Raw genomic sequence first — 16,599 nt, 5'->3', positions numbered from 1 at the left:
GGGAACTTCCTCTCTACGTATAAAGTGGAGGGAGCTCCCTGTCTATGTATAAAGTGGAGGGAGCTTCCCATCTACATATAAAGTGGAGGGAGCTCCCTCTCTATGTATAAAGTGGAGGGAGCTTCCCATCTACGTATAAAGTGGAGGGAACTCCCTCTCCACGGATAAAGTGGAGGGAGCTTCCTCTCCACGTATTAAGTGGAGGGAGCTCCCTCTCTGTGCATAAAGTGGAGGGAGCTCCCTCACTATGTATAAAGTGGAGGGAGCTCCCTCTCTACGTACAAAGTGGATGGAACTACCTCTCTACGTATAAAGTTAAAGGGAGCGCCCTCTACTAATAAAGTGGATGGAACACCCTCTCTAAATATAAAGTGGAGGGAGCACACTCTCTATGTATAAAGTGGAGGGAACTCCCTCTCTACGTATAAAGTGGAGGGAGCTTCCTCTCCACGTAGAAAGTGGATGGAACTTCCTCTCTGTGTATAAAGTTCAGGGAGCGCCCTCTCCGAATAAAGTGGAGGGGACTCCCTCTCTACGTATAAAGTGGAGGGATCTTCCCCTCTACGTATAAAGTGGAGGGAGCTTCCCATCTACATATAAAGTGGAGGGAACTCCCTCTCTACGTATAAAGTGGAGGGAGCTTCCTCCCCACGTATAAAGTGGAGGGAGCTCCCTCTCTCTGTACAAAGTGGAGGGAGCTCCCTCACTATGTATAAAGTGGAGGGAGCTCCCTCTCTAAGTATAAAGTGGATGGAACTACCTCTCTATGTATAAAGTGGAGGGAGCTTCCTCTCCACGCATCAAGTGGAGGGAGCTCCCTCTCCATGTATGAAGTGGAGGGAGACCCCTCTCTATGTGTAAAGTGGAGGGAGCAACCTCTACGAATAAAGTGGAGGGAGCTCCCTCTCTATGTACAAAGTGGAGGGAGCTCCCCATCTATGCATAAAGTGGTGGGAGCTTCCTCTCTATGTACAAAGTGGAGGGAGCTCCCTCTCTACGTATAAAGTGGAGGGAATTCCCTCTCTACGTATAAAGTGGAAGGACCGCCCTCTACGAATAAATTGGAGGGAACTCCCTCTCTACGTATAAAGCGGAGGGAGCTTCCTCTCCACGTATAAAGTGCAGGGAGCTCCCTCTCTATGTATAAAGTGGAGGGAGCTCCCTCTCTTTGTTTAAAGTGAATGGAGCTCCCTATCTATGTAGAAAGTGGAGGGAGCACCCAATACGAATAAAGTGGAGGGAAATTACCTCTCTACATATAAAGTGGAGGGCGCTCGCTCTCTATGTATAAAGTGGATGGAGCAACCTCTACGAATAAAGTGGAGGGAGCTCCCTCTTTATGTACAAAGTGGAGGGAGCTCCCCATCTATGTATAAAGTGGTGGGAGCTTCCTCTCCATGTATAAAGTGGAGGGAGCTCCCTCTCTACGTATAAAGTGGAGGGAATTCCCTCTCTACGTATAAAGTGGAAAGAGCGCCCTCCACGAATAAATTGGAGGGAACTCCCTCTCAACGTATAAAGTGGAGGGAGCTTCATCTCCACGTATAAAGTGCAGGGAGCTCCCTCTCTATGTATAAAGTGGAGGGAGCTCCCTCTCTTTGTTTAAAGTGGATGGAGCTCCCTCTCTATGTATAAAGTGGATGGAACTACCTCTCTACGTATAAAGTTAAAGGGAGCGCCCTCTACTAATAAAGTGGATGGAACACCCTCTCTAAATATCAAGTGGAGGGAGCACACTCTCTATGTATAAAGTGGAGGGAACTCCCTCTCTACGTATAAAGTGGAGGGAGCTTCCTCTCCACGTAGAAAGTGGAGGGAGCTCCCTCTCTATGGATAAAGTGGAGGGAGCTCCCTCACTATGTATAAAGTGGAGGGAGCTCCCTCTCTACGTATAAAGTGGATGGAACTTCCTCTCTGCGTATAAAGTTCAGGGAGCGCCCTCTCCGAATAAAGTGGAGGGGACTCCCTCTCTACGTATAAAGTGGAGGGATCTTCCCCTCTACGTATAAAGTGGAGGGAGCTTCCCATCTACATATAAAGTGGAGGGAACTCCCTCTCTACGTATAAAGTGGAAGGAGCTTCCTCCCCACGTATAAAGTGGAGGGAGCTCCCTCTCTATGTACAAAGTGGAGGGAGCTCCCTCACTATGTATAAAGTGGAGGGAGCTCCCTCTCTAAGTATAAAGTGGATGGAACTACCTCTCTATGTATAAAGTGGAGGGAGCTTCCTCTCCACGCATCAAGTGGAGGGAGCTCCATCTCCATGTATGAAGTGGAGGGAGACCCCACTCTATGTGTAAAGTGGAGGGAGCAACCTCTACGAATAAAGTGGAGGGAGCTCCCTCTCTATGTACAAAGTGGAGGGAGCTCCCCATCTATGCATAAAGTGGTGGGAGCTTCCTCTCTATGTACAAAGTGGAGGGAGCTCCCTCTCTACGTATAAAGTGGAGGGAATTCCCTCTCTACGTATAAAGTGGAAGGACCGCCCTCTACGAATAAATTGGAGGGAACTCCCTCTCTACGTATAAAGCGGAGGGAGCTTCCTCTCCACGTATAAAGTGCAGGGAGCTCCCTCTCTATGTATAAAGTGGAGGGAGCTCCCTCTCTTTGTTTAAAGTGAATGGAGCTCCCTATTTATGTAGAAAGTGGAGGGAGCACCCAATACGAATAAAGTGGAGGGAAATTACCTCTCTACATATAAAGTGGAGGGCGCTCGCTCTCTATGTATAAAGTGGATGGAGCAACCTCTACGAATAAAGTGGAGGGAGCTCCCTCTTTATGTACAAAGTGGAGGGAGCTCCCCATCTATGTATAAAGTGGTGGGAGCTTCCTCTCCATGTATAAAGTGGAGGGAGCTCCCTCTCTACGTATAAAGTGGAGGGAATTCCCTCTCTACGTATAAAGTGGAAAGAGCGCCCTCCACGAATAAATTGGAGGGAACTCCCTCTCAACGTATAAAGTGGAGGGAGCTTCATCTCCACGTATAAAGTGCAGGGAGCTCCCTCTCTATGTATAAAGTGGAGGGAGCTCCCTCTCTTTGTTTAAAGTGGATGGAGCTCCCTCTCTATGTATAAAGTGGATGGAACTACCTCTCTACGTATAAAGTTAAAGGGAGCGCCCTCTACTAATAAAGTGGATGGAACACCCTCTCTAAATATCAAGTGGAGGGAGCACACTCTCTATGTATAAAGTGGAGGGAACTCCCTCTCTACGTATAAAGTGGAGGGAGCTTCCTCTCCACGTAGAAAGTGGAGGGAGCTCCCTCTCTATGGATAAAGTGGAGGGAGCTCCCTCACTATGTATAAAGTGGAGGGAGCTTCCTCTCCACGCATTAAGTGGAGGGAGCTCCCTCTCCATGTATGAAGTGGAGGGAGACCCCTCTCTATGTGTAAAGTGGAGGGAGCAACCTCTACGGATAAAGTGGAGGGAACTCCCTCTCTATGTACAAAGTGGAGGGAGCTCCCCATCTATGTATAAAGTGGTGGGAGCTTCCTCTCTATGTACAAAGTGGAGGGAATTCCCTCTCTACGTATAAAGTGGAAGGACCGCCCTCTACGAATAAATTGGAGGGAACTCCCTCTCTACGTATAAAGCGGAGGGAGCTTCCTCTCCACGTATAAAGTGCAGGGAGCTCCCTCTCTATGTATAAAGTGGAGGGAGCTCCCTCTCTTTGTTTAAAGTGAATGGAGCTCCCTATCTATGTAGAAAGTGGAGGGAGCACCCAATACGAATAAAGTGGAGGGAAATTACCTCTCTACATATAAAGTGGAGGGCGCTCGCTCTCTATGTATAAAGTGGATGGAGCAACCTCTACGAATAAAGTGGAGGGAGCTCCCTCTTTATGTACAAAGTGGAGGGAGCTCCCCATCTATGTATAAAGTGGTGGGAGCTTCCTCTCCATGTATAAAGTGGAGGGAGCTCCCTCTCTACGTATAAAGTGGAGGGAATTCCCTCTCTACGTATAAAGTGGAAAGAGCGCCCTCCACGAATAAATTGGAGGGAACTCCCTCTCAACGTATAAAGTGGAGGGAGCTTCATCTCCACGTATAAAGTGCAGGGAGCTCCCTCTCTATGTATAAAGTGGAGGGAGCTCCCTCTCTTTGTTTAAAGTGGATGGAGCTCCCTCTCTATGTATAAAGTGGATGGAACTACCTCTCTACGTATAAAGTTAAAGGGAGCGCCCTCTACTAATAAAGTGGATGGAACACCCTCTCTAAATATCAAGTGGAGGGAGCACACTCTCTATGTATAAAGTGGAGGGAACTCCCTCTCTACGTATAAAGTGGAGGGAGCTTCCTCTCCACGTAGAAAGTGGAGGGAGCTCCCTCTCTATGGATAAAGTGGAGGGAGCTCCCTCACTATGTATAAAGTGGAGGGAGCTCCCTCTCTACGTATAAAGTGGATGGAACTTCCTCTCTGCGTATAAAGTTCAGGGAGCGCCCTCTCCGAATAAAGTGGAGGGGACTCCCTCTCTACGTATAAAGTGGAGGGATCTTCCCCTCTACGTATAAAGTGGAGGGAGCTTCCCATCTACATATAAAGTGGAGGGAACTCCCTCTCTACGTATAAAGTGGAAGGAGCTTCCTCCCCACGTATAAAGTGGAGGGAGCTCCCTCTCTATGTACAAAGTGGAGGGAGCTCCCTCACTATGTATAAAGTGGAGGGAGCTCCCTCTCTAAGTATAAAGTGGATGGAACTACCTCTCTATGTATAAAGTGGAGGGAGCTTCCTCTCCACGCATCAAGTGGAGGGAGCTCCATCTCCATGTATGAAGTGGAGGGAGACCCCTCTCTATGTGTAAAGTGGAGGGAGCAACCTCTACGAATAAAGTGGAGGGAGCTCCCTCTCTATGTACAAAGTGGAGGGAGCTCCCCATCTATGCATAAAGTGGTGGGAGCTTCCTCTCTATGTACAAAGTGGAGGGAGCTCCCTCTCTACGTATAAAGTGGAGGGAATTCCCTCTCTACGTATAAAGTGGAAGGACCGCCCTCTACGAATAAATTGGAGGGAACTCCCTCTCTACGTATAAAGCGGAGGGAGCTTCCTCTCCACGTATAAAGTGCAGGGAGCTCCCTCTCTATGTATAAAGTGGAGGGAGCTCCCTCTCTTTGTTTAAAGTGAATGGAGCTCCCTATTTATGTAGAAAGTGGAGGGAGCACCCAATACGAATAAAGTGGAGGGAAATTACCTCTCTACATATAAAGTGGAGGGCGCTCGCTCTCTATGTATAAAGTGGATGGAGCAACCTCTACGAATAAAGTGGAGGGAGCTCCCTCTTTATGTACAAAGTGGAGGGAGCTCCCCATCTATGTATAAAGTGGTGGGAGCTTCCTCTCCATGTATAAAGTGGAGGGAGCTCCCTCTCTACGTATAAAGTGGAGGGAATTCCCTCTCTACGTATAAAGTGGAAAGAGCGCCCTCCACGAATAAATTGGAGGGAACTCCCTCTCAACGTATAAAGTGGAGGGAGCTTCATCTCCACGTATAAAGTGCAGGGAGCTCCCTCTCTATGTATAAAGTGGAGGGAGCTCCCTCTCTTTGTTTAAAGTGGATGGAGCTCCCTCTCTATGTATAAAGTGGATGGAACTACCTCTCTACGTATAAAGTTAAAGGGAGCGCCCTCTACTAATAAAGTGGATGGAACACCCTCTCTAAATATCAAGTGGAGGGAGCACACTCTCTATGTATAAAGTGGAGGGAACTCCCTCTCTACGTATAAAGTGGAGGGAGCTTCCTCTCCACGTAGAAAGTGGAGGGAGCTCCCTCTCTATGGATAAAGTGGAGGGAGCTCCCTCACTATGTATAAAGTGGAGGGAGCTCCCTCTCTACGTATAAAGTGGATGGAACTTCCTCTCTGCGTATAAAGTTCAGGGAGCGCCCTCTCCGAATAAAGTGGAGGGGACTCCCTCTCTACGTATAAAGTGGAGGGATCTTCCCCTCTACGTATAAAGTGGAGGGAGCTTCCCATCTACATATAAAGTGGAGGGAACTCCCTCTCTACGTATAAAGTGGAGGGAGCTTCCTCCCCACGTATAAAGTGAAGGGAGCTCCCTCTCTATGTACAAAGTGGAGGGAGCTCCCTCACTATGTATAAAGTGGAGGGAGCTCCCTCTCTATGTATAAAGTGGAGGGAGCTCCCTCTCTAAGTATAAAGTGGATGGAACTACCTCTCTATGTATAAAGTGGAGGGAGCTTCCTCTCCACGCATTAAGTGGAGGGAGCTCCCTCTCCATGTATGAAGTGGAGGGAGACCCCTCTCTATGTGTAAAGTGGAGGGAGCAACCTCTACGGATAAAGTGGAGGGAACTCCCTCTCTATGTACAAAGTGGAGGGAGCTCCCCATCTATGTATAAAGTGGTGGGAGCTTCCTCTCTATGTACAAAGTGGAGGGAGCTCCCTCTCTACGTATAAAGTGGAGGGAATTCCCTCTCTACGTATAAAGTGGATGGAGCGCCCTCTACGAATAAATTGGAGGGACATCCCTCTCTACGTATAAAGTGGAGGGAGCTTCCTCTCCACGTATAAAGTGCAGGGAGCTCCCTCTCTATGTATAAAGTGGAGGGAGCTCCCTCTCTTTGTTTAAAGTGAATGGAGCTCCCTATCTATGTATAAAGTGGAGGGAGCACCCAATACGAATAAAGTGGAGGGAAATTACCTCTCTACATATAACGTGGAGGGCGCTCGCTCTCTATGTATAATGTGGATGGAGCAACCTCTACGAATAAAGTGGAGGGAGCTCCCTCTCTATGTACAAAGTGGAGGGAGCTCCCCATCTATGTATAAAGTGGTGGGAGCTTCCTCTCCATGTATAAAGTGGAGGGAGCTCCCTCTCTACGTATAAAGTGGAGGGAATTCCCTCTCGACGTATAAAGTGGAGGGAGCGCCCTCCACGAATAAATTGGAGGGAACTCCCTCTCTACGTATAAAGTGGAGGGAGCTTCATCTCCACGTATAAAGTGCAGGGAGCTCCCTCTCTATGTATAAAGTGGAGGGAGCTCCCTCTCTTTGTTTAAAGTGGATGGAGCTCCCTCTCTATGTATAAAGTGGAGGGAGCACCCTCTACGAATAAAGTGGAGGGATATTCCCTCTCTACATATAAAGTGGACGGCGCTCCCTCTCTATGTATAAAGTGGATGGAGCTCCCTTTCAATGTATGAAGTGGAGGGAGCTCCCCCTCTGTGTACAAAGTGGAGGGAGCTTCCTCTCTATGTATAAAGTGGAGGGAGCTTCCTCTCTACGTATAAAGTGGAGGGAACTTCCTCTCTACGCATAAAGTGGAGGGAACTCCCTCTCTGTGCAGAAACTGGAGGGAACTCCCTCTCCACGTATAAAGTGGAGGGAGCTTCCCCTCTACGTATAAAGTGGAGGGAGCTTCCCATCTACATATAAAGTGGAGGGAACTCCCTCTCTACGAATAAAGTGGAGGGAGCTTCCTCTCCACGTATAAAGTGGAGGGAGCTACCTCTCTATGGATAAAGTGGAGGGAGCTCCCTCACTATGTATAAAGTGGAGGGAGCTCCCTCTCTACGTATAAAGTGGATGGAACTACCTCTCTACGTATAAAGTGGAGGGAGCTTCCTCTCCACTCATCAAGTGGAGGGAGCTCCCTCTCAATGAATAAAGTGGTGGGAGCTCCCTCTCTATGTATAAAGTGGAGGGAGCACCCTCTACGAATAATGTGGAGGGAGCGTCCTCTCCACGTATAAAGTGAAGGGAGCTTCCCCTCTCCGTATAAAGTGGAGCTAGCACCCTCTACGAATAAAGCGGAGGGAGCACCCTCTCTACGTATAAAGTGGAGGGAGCACCCTCTGCAAATAAAGTGGAGTGAACTCCCTCTCTACGTATAAAGTGGAGGGAGCTTCCCCTCTACGTATAAAGTGGAGGGAGCTTCCCATCTACATATAAAGTGGAGGGAACTCCCTCTCTACGAATAAAGTGGAGGGAGCTTCCTCTCCACGTATAAAGTGGAGGGAGCTACCTCTCTATGGATAAAGTGGAGGGAGCTCCCTCACTATGTATAAAGTGGAGGGAGCTCCCTCTCTACGTATAAAGTGGATGGAACTACCTCTCTACGTATAAAGTGGAGGGAGCTTCCTCTCCACTCATCAAGTGGAGGGAGCTCCCTCTCAATGAATAAAGTGGTGGGAGCTCCCTCTCTATGTATAAAGTGGAGGGAGCAACCTCCACGAATAAAGTGTAGGGAACTCCATCTCTACGCATAAAGTGGAGGGAACTCCCTCTCTGTGCAGAAACTGGAGGGAACTCCCTCTCCACGTATAAAGTGGAGGGAGCTCCCTCTCTATGGATAAAGTGGAGGGAGCTCCCTCACTATGTATAAAGTGGAGGGAGCTCCCTCCCTACGTATAAAGTGGATGGAACTACCTCTCTACGTATAAAGTGGAGGGAGCTTCCTCTCCACGCATCAAGTGGAGGGAGCTCCCTCTCAATGTATAAAGTGGAGGGAGCTCCCTCTCCAAGTATAAAGTGGAGGGAGCAAACTCTATGAATAAAGTGGAGGGAACTCCCTCTCTACGTATAAAGTGGAGGGAACTCCCTCTCTATGTATAAAGTGGAGGGAGCTCCCTCTCTACGTACAAAGTGGAGGGAGCTCCCCCTCTATGTATAAAGTGGTGGGAGCTGCCTCTCTATGTGTAAAGTGGAGGGAGCTCCCTCTCTACGTATAAAGTGGAGGGAATTCCCTCTCTACGTATAAAGTGGAGGGAGCGCCCTCTCCGAATAAATTGGAGGGAACTCCCTCTCCACGGATAAAGTGGAGGGAGCTTCCTCTCCACGTATAAAGTGCAGGGAGCTCCCTCTCTATGTATAAAGTGGAGGGAGCTCCCTCTCTATGTCTCAAGTGGATGGAGCTCCCTCTCTATGTATAAAGTGGAGGGAGCTCCCCCTCTGTGTATAAAGTGGAGGGAGCTTCCTCTCTATGGTTAAAATGGAGGGAGCTCCCTCTCCATGTATAAAGTGGAGGGAGCTCCCCCTCTATGTATAAAGTGGAGGGAGCTGCTTCTACGTATAAAGTGGTGGGAGCTTCCTCTCTATGTATAAAGTGGAGGGAGCTCCCTCTCGACGTATAAAGTGGAGGGAATTCCCTCTCTACAAATGAAGTGGAGGGAGCTTCCTCTGCACGTATGAATTGGAGAGAGCTCCCTCTCTATGTATAAAGTGGAGGGAGCACCCTCACTATGTATAAAGTGGAGGGAGCTCCCTCTCTACGTATAAAGTGGAGGAAATTCCTCTCTGCGTATAAAGTTAAGGGAGTGCCCTCGACGTATAAAGTGGATGGAACTTCCTCTCTATGTATAAAGTTAAGGGAGCGCCCTCTGCGAATAAAGTGGATGGAACACCCTCTCTAAATATAAAGTGGAGGGAGCACACTCTCTATGTATAAAGTGGAGGGAACTCCCTCTCTACGTATAAAGTGGAGGGAGCTTCTTCTCCACGTATAAAGTGGAGGGAGCTCCCTCTCTATGCATAAAGTGGAGGGAGCTCCCTCACTATGTATAAAGTGGAGGGAGCTCCCTCTCTACGTATAAAGTGGAGGAAATTCCTCTCTGCGTATAAAGTTAAGGGAGTGCCCTCTGCGAATAAAGTGGATGGAACACCCTCTCTAAATATAAACTGGAGGGAGCACACTCTCTATGTATATCGTGGAGGAGCTCCCTCTCTATGTATAAAGTGGAGGGAGATCCCTCTCTACGTATAAAGTGGAGGGAGCACCCTCTGCGAATAAAGTGGAGGGGACTCCCTCTCTATGTATAAAGTGGAGGGATCTTCCCCTCTCCGTATAAAGTGGAGGGTGCTTCCCATCTACATACAAAGTGGAGGGATCTCCCTCTCTACGTATAAAGTGGAGGGAGCTTCCTCTCCACGTATAAAGTGGAAAGAGCGCCCTCTCTATGTATAAAGTGGAGGGAGATCACTCACTATGTATAAAGTGGAGGGAGCAACCTCGAAGAATAAAGTGGAGGGAGCTCCCTCTCTATGAACAAAGTGGAGGGAGCTCCCCATATATGTATAAAGTGGTGGGAGCTTCCTCTCTATGCATAAAATGGAGGGAGCTCCCTCTCTACGTATAAAGTGGAGGGAATTCCCTCTCTACGTATAAAGTGGAGGGAGCTTCCTCTCCACGCATCAAGTGGAGGGAACTCCCTCTCTACGTATAAAGTGGAGGGAGCTTCCTCTCCACGTATCAAGTGGAGGGAGCTCCCTCTCTGTGTAAAAATTGGAGGGAGCTCCCTCTCTATGTACAAAGTGGAGGGAGCTCCCCATCTATGTATAAAGTGGTGGGAGCTTCCTCTCTATGCATAAAATGGAGGGAGCTCCCTCTCTACGTATAAAGTGGAGGGAATTCCCTCTCTACGTATAAAGTGGAAGGAGCGCCCTCTATGAATAAAGTGGAGGGAACTCCCTCTCTACGTATAAAGTGGAGGGAGCTTCCTCTCCTACGTATAAAGTGGAGGGAGCTTCCTCTCCACGCATCAAGTGGAGGGAACTCCCTCTCTACGTATAAAGTGGAGGGAGCTTCCTCTCCACGTCTCAAGTGGAGGGAGATCCCTCTCTATGTATAAAGTGGAGAGAGATCCCTCTCTATGTACAAAGTGGAGGGAGCTCCCCATCTATGTATAAAGTGGTGGGAGCTTCCTCTCTATGCATAAAATGGAGGGAGCTCCCTCTCTACGTATAAAGTGGAGGGAATTTCCTCTCTACGTACAAAGTGGAAGGAGCGCCCTCTATGAATAAAGTGGAGGGAACTGCCTCTCTACGTATAAAGTCAAGGGAGCATCCTCTCCACGTATAAAGTGCAGGGAACTCCCTCTCTCTGTATAAAGTGGAGGGAGCTCCCTCTCTTTGTTGAAAGTGGATGGAGCTCCCACTCTATGTATAAAGTGGAGGTAGCTCCTTCTCTGTGTATAAAGTGGTGGGAGCTTCCTCTCTATGTATAAAGTGAAGGGAGCTCCCTCTCTATGTATAAAGTGGAGGGAGCTCCCCCTCTGTGTATAAAGTGGAGGGAGCTTCGTCTCTATATAAAATGTGGAGGGAGCTCCCCCTCTGAGTACAAAGTGGATGAAGCTTCCTCTCTATGTATAAAGTGGAGGGAGCTGCCTCTCTACGTATCAAGTGTTGGGATCTTCCTCTCTATGCATAAAGTGGAGGGAGCTCCCACTCTACGTATAAAGTGGAGGGAATTCCCTCTCTACGTATGAAGTGGAGGTAGCGCCCTCTATGAATAAATTGGACGGAACTCCCTCTCTACGTATAAAGTGGAGGGAGCTTCCTCTCCACGTATAAAGTGGAGTGAGCTCCCTCTCTATGTATAAAGTGGAGGGAGCTCCCTCTCTATGTATAAAGTGGAGGGAGCACCCTCTACGAATAAGGTGGAGGGAAGTTCCCTCTCTACATATAAAGTGGAGGGCGCTCCCTCTCTATGTATAAAGTGGATGGAGCTCCCTTTCTATGCATATGGTGGAGGGAGCTCCCCCTCTGTGCACAAAGTGGAGGGAGCTCCCTCTCTACGTATAAAGTGGAGGGAACTTCCTCTCTACGTATAAAGTGGAGGGAGCTCCCTCTCTATCTATAAAGTGGAGGGAGCTTCCCATCTACGTATGAAGTGGAGGGAACTCCCTCTCTACGTATAAAGTGGAGGGAGCCTCCTCTCCACGTATCAAGTGGAGGGAGCTCCCTCTCTATGTATAAAGTGGAGGGAGCTCCCTCACTATGTATAAAGTGGAGGGAGCTCCCTCTCTACGGATAAAGTGAATGGAACTACCTCTCTACGTATAACCTTAAGGGAGCGCCCTCTACTAATAAAGTGGATGGAACACCCTCTCCAAATATAAAGTGGAGGGAGCACACTCTCTATGTATAAAGTGGAGGAGCTCCCTCTCTATGTATAATGTGGAGGGAGCTCCCTCTCGATGTATAAAGTGGAGGGAGCACCCTCTACGAATAAAGTGGAGGGAACTCCCCCTCTATATATAAAGTGGAGGGAGCTTCCCCTCGACGTTTAAAGTGGAGGGAAATCCCTCTCTACGTATAAAGTGGAGGGTGCTTCCCCTCTACGTATAAAGTGGAGGGAGCTTCACATCTACATATAAAGTGGAGGGAACTCCCTCTCTACGGATAAAGTGGAGGGAGATTCCTCTCCCCGTATAAAGTGGAGGGAGCTACCTCTCCTTGGATAAAGTGGAGGGAGCTCCGTCACTATGTATAAAGTGGAGGAAGCTCCCTCTCTACGTATAAAGTGGATGGAACTACCTCTCTACGTATAAAGTGGAGGGAGCTTCCTCTCCACGCCTAAAGTGCAGGGAGCTCCCTCTCTATGTATAAAGTGGAGGGAGCTCCCTCTCTATGTATAAAGTGGAGGGAGCAACCTCTACGAATAAAGTGTAGGGAACTCCCTCTCTACGTATAAAGTGGAGGGAATTCCCTCTCAACGTATAAAGTGGAAGGAGCGCCCTCTATGAATAAAGTGGAGGGAACTCACTCTCTACGGATAAAGTCAAGGGAGCTTCCTCTCCACGTATAAAGTGCAGGGAGCTCCCTCTCTATGTATAAAGTGGAGGTAGCTCCCCCTCTATGTATAAAGTGGAGGGAGCTTCCTCTCTATGTATAAAGTGAAGGGAGCTCCCTCTCTATGTATAAAGTGGAGGGAGCTCCCCCTCTGTGTATAAAGTGGAGGGAGCTTCGTCTCTATGTATAAAGTGGAGGGAGCTCCCACTCTGTGTATAAAGTGGAGAGAGCTTCCTCTCTATGTATAAAGTGGAGGGAGCTGCCTCTCTACGTATCAAGTGGTGGGAGCTTCCTCTCTATGTATAAAGTGGAGGGAGCTCCCACTCTACGTATAAATTGGAGGGAATTCCCTCTCTACGTTTGAAGTGGAGGTAGCGCCCTCTATGAATAAATTGGACGGAACTCCCTCTCTACGTATAAAGTGGAGGGAGCTTCCTCTCCACGTATAAAGTGGAGGGAGCTCCCTCTCTATGTATAAAGTGGAGGGAGCTCCCTCTCTATGTATAAAGTGGAGGGAGCACCCTCTACGAATAAGGTGGAGGGAAGTTCCCTCTCTACATATAAAGTGGAAGCGCTCCCTCTCTATGTGTAAAGTGGATGGAGCTCCCTTTCTATGCATATAGTGGTGGGAGCTCCCTCTCGATGTATAAAGTGGAGGGAGCTTCCGCTCTACGTATAAAGTGGAGGGAGTGTCCTCTCCACGTATAAAGTGAAGGGAGCTTCCCGTCTACGTATAAAGTGGAGGATGCACCCTTTACGAATAAAGTGGAGGGAGCACACTCTCTACTTATAAAGTGGAGGGAGCACCCTCTTCGAATAAAGTGGAGTGAAATCCCTCTCTACGTATAAAGTGGAGGGAGCTTCCCCTCTACGTATAAAGTGGAGGGAGCTTCCCATCTACATTTAAAGTGGAGGGAACTCCCTCTCTACGTATAAAGTGGAGGGAGCTTCCTCTCCACGTATAAAGTGGAGGGAGCTACCTCTCTTTGGATAAAGTGGAGGGAGCTCCCTCACTATGTATAAAGTGGAGGAAGCTCCCTCTCTACGTATAAAGTGGATGGAACTACCTCTCTACGTATAAAGTGTAGGGAACTCCCTCTCTACGTATAAAGTGGAGGGAATTCCCTTTCTACGTATAAAGTGGAAGGAGCGCCCTCTATGAATAAAGTGGAGGGAACTCCCTCTCTACGTATAAAGTCAAGGGAGCTTCCTCTCCACGTATAAAGTGCAGGGAGCTCCCTCTCTATGTATAAAGTGGAGGGAGCTCCCTCTCTTTGTTTAAAGTGGATGGAGCTCCCTCTCTACGTATAAAGTGGATGGAACTACCTCTCTACGTATAAAGTGGAGGGAGCTTCCTCTCCACGCATCAAGTGGAGGGAGGTCCCTCTCTATGTAGAAAGTGGAGGGAGCTCCCTCTCTAAGTATAAAGTGGAGGGAGCAACCTCTACGAATAAAGTGGAGGGAACTCCCTCTCTACGTATAAAGTGGAGGGAACTCCCTCTCTATGTATAAAGTGGAGGGAGCTCCCTCTCTATGTACAAAGTGGAGGGAGCTCCCCCTCTATGTATAAAGTGGTGGGAGCTTCCTCTCTATGTGGAAAGTGGAGGGAGCTCCCTCTCTACGTATAAAGTGGAGGGAATTGCCTCTCTACGTATAAAGTGGAGGGAGCGCCCTCTCCGAATAAATTGGAGGGAACTCCCTCTCGACGGATAAAGTGGAGGGAGCTTCCTCTCCATGTATAAAGTGCAGGGAGCTCCCTCTCTATGTATAAAGTGGAGGGCGCTCCCTCTCTATGTATAAAGTGGATGGAGCTCCCTCTCCATGTATAAAGTGGTGGGAGCTCCCCCTCAGTGTATAATGTAGAGGGAGCTTCCTCTCTAAGTATAAAATGGAGGGAGCTCCCTCTCGACGTATAAAGTGGAGGGAGCTTCCTCTCTATGCATAAAATGGAGGGAGCTCCCTCTCTACGTATAAAGTGGTGGGAGCTTCCTCTCTATGTATAAAGTGGAGGGAGCTCCCTCTCGACGTATAAAGTGGAGGGAATTCCCTCTCTATGTATAAAGTGGAGGGAGCTTCCCATCTACATATAAAGTGGAGGGAGCTCCCTCTCCATTTATAAAGTGGAGGGAGCTTCCCATCTACGTATAAAGTGGAGGGAACTCCCTCTCTACGTATAAAGTGGAGGGAGCTTCCTCTCCACATATAAAGTGGAGGGTGCTCCCTCTCTATGTATAAAGTTGAGGGAGCTCCCTCACTATGTACAAAGTGGAGGGAGCTCCCTCTCTACGTATAAAGTGGATGGAACTACCTCTCTCCGTATCAAGTTAAGGGAGCGCCCTCTGCGAATAAAGTGGATGGAACACCCTCCCTAAATATACAGTGGAGGGAGCACACTCTCCATGTATAATTTGGAGGAGCGCCCTCTCTATGTATAATGTGGAGGGAGCTCCCTCTCTATGTATAAAGTGGAGGGAGCACCCTCTACGGATAAAGTGGAGGGAACTCCCTCTCTACGTATAAAGTGGAGGGAGCTTCCCCTCTACGTCTTAAGTGGAGGGAGCGTCCTCTCTACGTATAAAGTGAAGGGAGCCTCCCCTCTACGTATAAAGTGGAAGGAGCGCCCTCTATGAATAAAGTGGAGGGAACTCCCTCTCTACGTATAAAGTCAAGGGAGCTTCCTCTTCACGGATAAAGTGCAGGGAGCTCCCTCTCTATGTATAAAGTGGAGGGAGCTCCCTCTCTATGTATAAAGTGGAGGGAGCACCCTCTACGAATAAGGTGGAGGGAAGTTCCCTCTCTACATATAAAGTGGAAGCGCTCCCTCTCTATGTGTAAAGTGGATGGAGCTCCCTTTCTATGCATATAGTGGTGGGAGCTCCCTCTCGATGTATAAAGTGGAGGGAGCTTCCGCTCTACGTATAAAGTGGAGGGAGTGTCCTCTCCACGTATAAAGTGAAGGGAGCTTCCCGTCTACGTATAAAGTGGAGGATGCACCCTTTACGAATAAAGTGGAGGGAGCACACTCTCTACTTATAAAGTGGAGGGAGCACCCTCTTCGAATAAAGTGGAGTGAAATCCCTCTCTACGTATAAAGTGGAGGGAGCTTCCCCTCTACGTATAAAGTGGAGGGAGCTTCCCATCTACATTTAAAGTGGAGGGAACTCCCTCTCTACGTATAAAGTGGAGGGAGCTTCCTCTCCACGTATAAAGTGGAGGGAGCTACCTCTCTTTGGATAAAGTGGAGGGAGCTCCCTCACTATGTATAAAGTGGAGGAAGCACCCTCTCTACGTATAAAGTGGATGGAACTACCTCTCTACGTATAAAGTGTAGGGAACTCCCTCTCTACGTATAAAGTGGAGGGAATTCCCTTTCTACGTATAAAGTGGAAGGAGCGCCCTCTATGAATAAAGTGGAGGGAACTCCCTCTCTACGTATAAAGTCAAGGGAGCTTCCTCTCCACGTATAAAGTGCAGGGAGCTCCCTCTCTATGTATAAAGTGGAGGGAGCTCCCTCTCTTTGTTTAAAGTGGATGGAGCTCCCTCTCTACGTATAAAGTGGATGGAACTACCTCTCTACGTATAAAGTGGAGGGAGCTTCCTCTCCACGCATCAAGTGGAGGGAGGTCCCTCTCTATGTAGAAAGTGGAGGGAGCTCCCTCTCTAAGTATAAAGTGGAGGGAGCAACCTCTACGAATAAAGTGGAGGGAACTCCCTCTCTACGTATAAAGTGGAGGGAACTCCCTCTCTATGTATAAAGTGGAGGGAGCTCCCTCTCTATGTACAAAGTGGAGGGAGCTCCCCCTCTATGTATAAAGTGGTGGGAGCTTCCTCTCTATGTGGAAAGTGGAGGGAGCTCCCTCTCTACGTATAAAGTGGAGGGAATTGCCTCTCTACGTATAAAGTGGAGGGAGCGCCCTCTCCGAATAAATTGGAGGGAACTCCCTCTCGACGGATAAAGTGGAGGGAGCTTCCTCTCCATGTATAAAGTGCAGGGAGCTCCCTCTCTATGTATAAAGTGGAGGGCGCTCCCTCTCTATGTATAAAGTGGATGGAGCTCCCTCTCCATGTATAAAGTGGT

Source organism: Heterodontus francisci, unplaced genomic scaffold (assembly GCF_036365525.1).
Source record: "Heterodontus francisci isolate sHetFra1 unplaced genomic scaffold, sHetFra1.hap1 HAP1_SCAFFOLD_140, whole genome shotgun sequence".
NCBI classification, from domain to species: Eukaryota; Metazoa; Chordata; class Chondrichthyes; order Heterodontiformes; family Heterodontidae; genus Heterodontus; species Heterodontus francisci.
This window is presented reverse-complemented; position numbering follows the sequence as displayed.